Raw genomic sequence first — 6493 nt, forward strand, 5'->3', positions numbered from 1 at the left:
ATATTATTATATGAGTATTAATTTATATCTTAGTTCATTGTCTAGTTATAGATCATTCACGGCCTGTCCTGTATATACCAGTTTTTGTTGCATTATGTTGATATATAAAGGATGAGTGATTTATTGATTGATCGATCGATTACTATGATGGCATTAACAGCCTAATTAAACCTGGGCGGCTGTGGGAAGGGAACTGTGGGATTAGTATACAGAGGGAAAAAAGGGTGAGACGGGGGGGGCGTGGGGAGGGGAAGGGGGGGTTGGGGGAGGATTTTTTCCAGATGTTCTTTTCGAACCAAACACTTAAAAAGGAGCAAATAAAATTCTTGCGAGTAAATAACCAAAACTAAAATCATTCCGAGCTATGACCCTTAGTATAATTTCAGGTGAAGATATTTTCTATATAACTCGTTCATATTTTTTTCAGTTTGGAAGATTTTCGTTGGAAGAAACCAGAAGTTTTCTACTTCCACGACCATCAGAAACTACGTGAGTAATGAGAATATGAGAATGGAAATGAATTTTTTTGCATGCGAAATTTTAAATTTTGAATAAAAGCAAATCAAACCACTCCAATCGACGTGGGTCATGAGAATGAAAAAAGGAATGGGGATATGAATGGGATTGGAGTGGGATAAAAATGGGATAAAAATGGGAATAAATCTTTGAAAATTAGAATATCAAAATGGAAAAAGAGCAAACTGCATAACAGTCGGTATGTAACACTAAGATTAGTTACAATAAATTTTCATAAAGTTATAAGATGTTTATCAATTGCAGCATGTCAAACCAGAAAGAAATATCGAACGACGAGAAAAGAGCGGAAGAAAACAAAGATGAAAGTGTTAAGAACGAGAAAGGTGAGAATGACAGTGAATAGACCTAATTCGTCTTGATGTAAGGTTTACCCATTACACGTGTCATCGTATAGACCTAATTCGTCTTGATGTAATGTTTACCCATTACACGTGTCATCGTATAGACCTAATTCGTCTTGATGTAATGTTTACCCATTACACGTGTCATCGTATAGACCTAATTCGTCTTGATGTAAGGTTTACCCATTACACGTGTCATCGTACTAGACCTAATTCGTCTTGATGTAATGTTTACCCATTACACGGTCATCGTATAGACCTAATTCGTCTTGATGTAAATGTTTACCCATTACACGTGTCATCGTATAGACCTAATTCGTCTTGATGTAAGGTTTACCCATTACACGTGTCAATCGTATAGACCTAATTCGTCTTGATGTAAGGTTACCCATTACACGTGTCATCGTATAGACCTAATTCGTCTTGATGTAAGGTGTACCCATTACACGTTCATCGTATAGACCTAATTCGTCTTGATGTAATGTTTACCCCATTACACGTGTCATCGTATAGACCTAATTCGTCTTGATGTAAGTTTACCCATTACACGTGTCATCGTATAGACCTAATTCGTCTTGATGTAATGTTTTACCCATTACACGTGTCATCGTATAGACCTAATTCGTCTTGATGTATGTTTACCCATTACACGTGTCATCGTATAGACCTAATTCGTCTTGATGTAAGTTTACCCATTACACGTGTCCATCGTATAGACCTAATTCGTCTTGATTGTAATGTTTACCCATTACACGTGTCATCGTATAGACCTAATTCGTCTTGATGTAATGTTTACCCATTACACGTGTCATCGTAGAGACCTAATTCGTCTTGATGTAATGTTTACCCATTACACGTGTCATCGTATAGACCTAATTCGTCTTGATGTAATGTTTACCCATTACACGTGTCCATCGTATAGACCTAATTCGTCTTGATGTAATGTTTACCCATTACACGTGTCATCGTAGAGACCTAATTCGTCTTGATGTAATGTTTACCCATTACACGTGTCATCGTATAGACCTAATTCGTCTTGATGTAATGTTACCCATTACACGTGTCATCGTATAGAACCTAATTCGTCTTGATGTAATGTTTACCCGTTACACGTGTCATCGTATAGACCTAATTTCGTCTTGATGTAAGGTTTACCCCATTACACGTGTCATCGTAGAGACCTAATTCGTCTTGATGTAAGGTTTACCCATTACACGTGTCATCGTAGAGACCTAATTCGTCTTGATGTAAGGTTACCCCATTACACGTGTCATCGTATAGACCTAATTCGTCTTGATGTAAGGTTTACCCATTACACGTGTCATCGTATAGACCTAATTCGTCTTGATGTAAGGTTTACCCGTTACACGTGTCATTGAATAGACCTAATTCGTCTTGATGTAAGGTTTACCCATTACACGTGTCATCGTATAGACCTAATTCGTCTTGATGTAATGTTTACCCATTACACGTGTCATTGAATAGACCTAATTCGTCTTGATGTAATGTTTACCCATTACACGTGTCATCGTATAGACCTAATTCGTCTTGATGTAAGGTTTACCCATTACACGTGTCATCGTAGAGACCTAATTCGTCTTGATGTAAGGTTTACCCATTACACGTGTCATCGTATAGACCTAATTCGTCTTGATGTAATGTTTACCCATTACACGTGTCATCGTATAGACCTAATTCGTCTTGATGTAATGTTTACCCGTTACACGTGTCATTGAATAGACCTAATTCGTCTTGATGTAAGGTTTACCCATTACACGTGTCATCGTATAGACCTAATTCGTCTTGATGTAAGGTTTACCCATTACACGTGTCATTCTCTCGAGAATAAGATTCTCTGTTTGAGTTGTGTCCACATTCACGTGTCTTCTCATGTGCAACTGTTAAGCAAAGCAACCATACTCAAGCGAATGACACGAGGTCTGTAATGGTAAAACATTGCGAATGTTGATCCAATAGACGAATATAGACCCTTGTGGCATTTGGAATGCAGCTCAATCTGGGGGACAAAATAATAAGTTCCAATCCTTTCTGCTTTGACGTCACATGCAAGGGGTCTATTAGAGTTACAGTGGGACAGATTTTTACAAGTTTAAGTAAAAAACATGCCAGATTTTCAAGAAAAAAATCTTAAAATTCAAACTCATTCTATCGTTTAAATACTCAATCGCTATTGGCTAATTTGTATGAAAATTTGTCTGAGTGGCCTGTGGTTGGTGTAGTCGCACTGAAGGGATGATGATGGAGATTTTAAAAAATCCTCACATTAAAAAAATGGTGATTATAAGAAATTTATTCGTATTGTTTTTGTTGAAGAAGCGGGCATCAAAACCTTTAAAACTGATCTACAAATCAGCCAGACTACGAATGCGGCTCCTTCATACAGACACTTGCAGGTAAGGAGAGGCACTGATATCCTGTGTTAAATGTTAAAGTACAAATTGTGATTTCAAGGATGCGTTTTCCTTTTTTAATTTGTAGACATGGGAACCTGAAAAGGATGACGAAGCAGCAGATCTAGAATATCTAGAGAAGGAGGATGAAGACTTAAAGGTGTGTTGTGTTTATGACGTAGCAATATCAAGTCATGCAGTGGTTATGGGTAGAGTTTTACAAACAAGTTGATAATTGAGAATACACTTTGCATTCTGATTTATGGATTTTAAAAAAAATCCTGTAAGCTTTAGACTTGTTTAGCTTCTGGATGCGTAAAAAAGCACTGAAGGGGTTTTCCACATGGTACCCAGTGATTCTGTATACGTGGAGTAAACACTAAAAAGGTTTTCCACAGGGTACCCAAGGACTCTAGATGCGTGGTGCCATCACTGGAGTGGTTTTTTTCACAGGGTACCCAGCGATTCTATACAGATTCGTGGTTTGAGCACCGAAGTGGTTTTTAATAGGGAACTCAGTGATACTAGATTCGTGGTTTGAGCACTGGAGTGGTTTTCCACAGGGTACCCAGTGATTCTGGATGGATTCGTTGTTTGAACACTGAAGTGGTTTTCCACAGGGTACCCAGTGCTTCTAGATGGATTCGTGGTGTGAGCACTGAAGTGGTTTCCATAGGGTGCCTAGTGATTTATGATAAGTATTTATATCTTACTTTCTATTTTTATCAATGGATTTTTTATTAGGGCGAAACCATCCTTTCTCCAGAGGAGATGTACAGATTAAATCCCGATGTGCAATCGACTTTCCTCGAAGACCTAAGTCAGTACACGTAAGTATTTCGAATACATAATACACAATACATGCTATTGCCGAATCGTTGCTTTTATAGTTCTGATAGATTTAATAATCCTTTGTGTTGTCTTGACTTCAGAACAAAACTTGAATTATCGTCGTTTTCCAAGGAAGAAATCGAGTTTGCTGAAAAAATGGCGAACGAAATCATGAAAGTAAGTCTGATTGTAGCTCTTGGCCTGTCACAACCAATCAGTGCAGTCCCCTACACGAGACCGGAAATAACGTCATTCATAACTGCGGTTATTCCAGTCTTTTTTTCCATGGTTAAATCTGTACAGGACACGGCAGAAATCATTAAAATAGTATACTAATATCTAATTTGTTTTGATATTTAGGAAAACAAACAGAGAAAAAACAAGAAGAGAAGAAAAAATTCCAAACAGAAATATCGATGAACTGATTGTCTATAACTGACGGGAAGGACCCAGGGTGACAAGGGTGACAAGGGTGGGAGGGTGGGGAGTCGCTCTGGGTCCAAATACAAGCGTGACGTGGATTAAGCGCTTTGTCACGTCGTACATGACAGTATTATGCGCATATGCAATGATCGAAAAAAAATGAACTGTAATCTATATTATTATTATTATTACCGATTGTTTTGTTTGTGAGGACCCAGGGTGACAAGTGTGGGAGGGTGGGTGGCTAGTCGCTCTGGGTCCAAATATTTCCAGTTAATCCACACTGATTCTTATATACGTCACGTGTCATGTGGTCACTGATAGTCCTTGCACGCATGTTTAATGCTTACGCTTCATAGGCCCGTCCACGCTATGCCGGATAAATTTGAATCCGAATTTTTATTTATTCGGTTAGGCCTACCGTCCACACTAGTCCGGGCAAATTCGGAACAATTCTTCACTGAAAACGAATTTTCGAAATGGAACCGAAGAAATAAATTCGGATTCAAATTTATCCAGCATAGTATAGTGTGGACGGGACCTTAAATTGCCTATGATACAGGGCTGAATCAGCATGATATTAAGAGCTCTATAGGGTCGCCGAGAGAGCCACTCGTATCACATTATTTTGAACCTCTAACACTTAGGGTCAGACGACCTTGACAGAGATATGATATTTTTTGTCATTGTTTCTCTACTAGAAACAGGACTGACTTTACTGTAAGTTTGATATGCAGCATTACGATTAAAACACATTTCTTTTCAGTTGAGTGATAATTCCGGCGAACTGCTTTACTGCGCTGTGTCCACTGACATTGACTCAGGATATCCGCTGTTAAGCGCAGATCCACAGGTGTGTATTGGGGTGTAAAGCCTTACCCTCTGGACTGTTAAGGATAAAAATAATAAAGATTATAAATGGCAAGTTATATATGCTGGTTTTCTATGTTATAGCCATTTCCTTGTGAAGTTTGCACGCTGTAATATTTTCCTCGCTGGCAATGCATTTTTAGATTTTTGGGGGCAATGACACGCGCAACTTAACAACGGCGAGTGGATGCGCATACTACTTTTACAATGTGATGACGAAATTTATCGTCAATAAGAGGACAGCAACATAAAAAACTGATGTCTATTTGTTTTTTACAATGACAAAAACGATAAAGACTTCTCATTTTTAGCGATCAAAACAACCAACTGAAAGAGCGCGCGCTCGTTGACGTCAGCTTTATCTGTCTGTTCTCTTATTGATAATAAGAAATAACCGATCAGCGAGCGAGAAATTTGTAAGTTATTTTAAAAAGCGTGATTTTGCGACGTTCAAAGTTTTCATCATTTTTCTTTTTCTGTTTCATTTTAAAATTGCAAGCGTATATCAGTATAGGATAGACTTAGTTTTTTTTGCTAAAACTATTAAAGACTTGCACTGGCGGCACGAGTTTAATTGCAACGAGTAAATCTAGATACTTAAAAATTGAGCGACGCAACGATATCCAGTGGGACCACTATACCAGCTGGAACAGGAGCTTTACAATGAGAATTATCATAAATTTCTATTAGATTTTTCAATAAAAATTTATCAAATCGACTATTTTCATCTTTAAAGATAAAACTGGCTTCTCAATTTTACTGAATTTGCGTTTTTCAGTTTTGTGGCCCGTCAAGTTGGATGCGCACGCAACCTTGAGAAACCTTTCTATATACGGGGACACAAATGACATAAAAAACATTTTGAAGCCTTTTTTTATATTAGGTATTTTTCACTCTTACATCGCTAAGAACCGTTATTCCCTAAAAAGGTATTCCAAAACTGATTTAATACCGTGTTTGACAGAGGTTTCCTGTTTTTTCACAATACCGAAACAATATGCGATCAGCATGACTGGTACTCCTTGCTGATTGGTCGAGACAAGGTGTAAATCTAGCCCAATTTAGCCATATGTCAACAAG

The sequence above is a fragment of the Actinia tenebrosa genome, unplaced genomic scaffold (assembly GCF_029948245.1).
Source record: "Actinia tenebrosa isolate PJP-AT-01 unplaced genomic scaffold, QUT_ActTen_1.0 PGA_scaffold2__45_contigs__length_23673736, whole genome shotgun sequence".
NCBI classification, from domain to species: Eukaryota; Metazoa; Cnidaria; class Anthozoa; order Actiniaria; family Actiniidae; genus Actinia; species Actinia tenebrosa.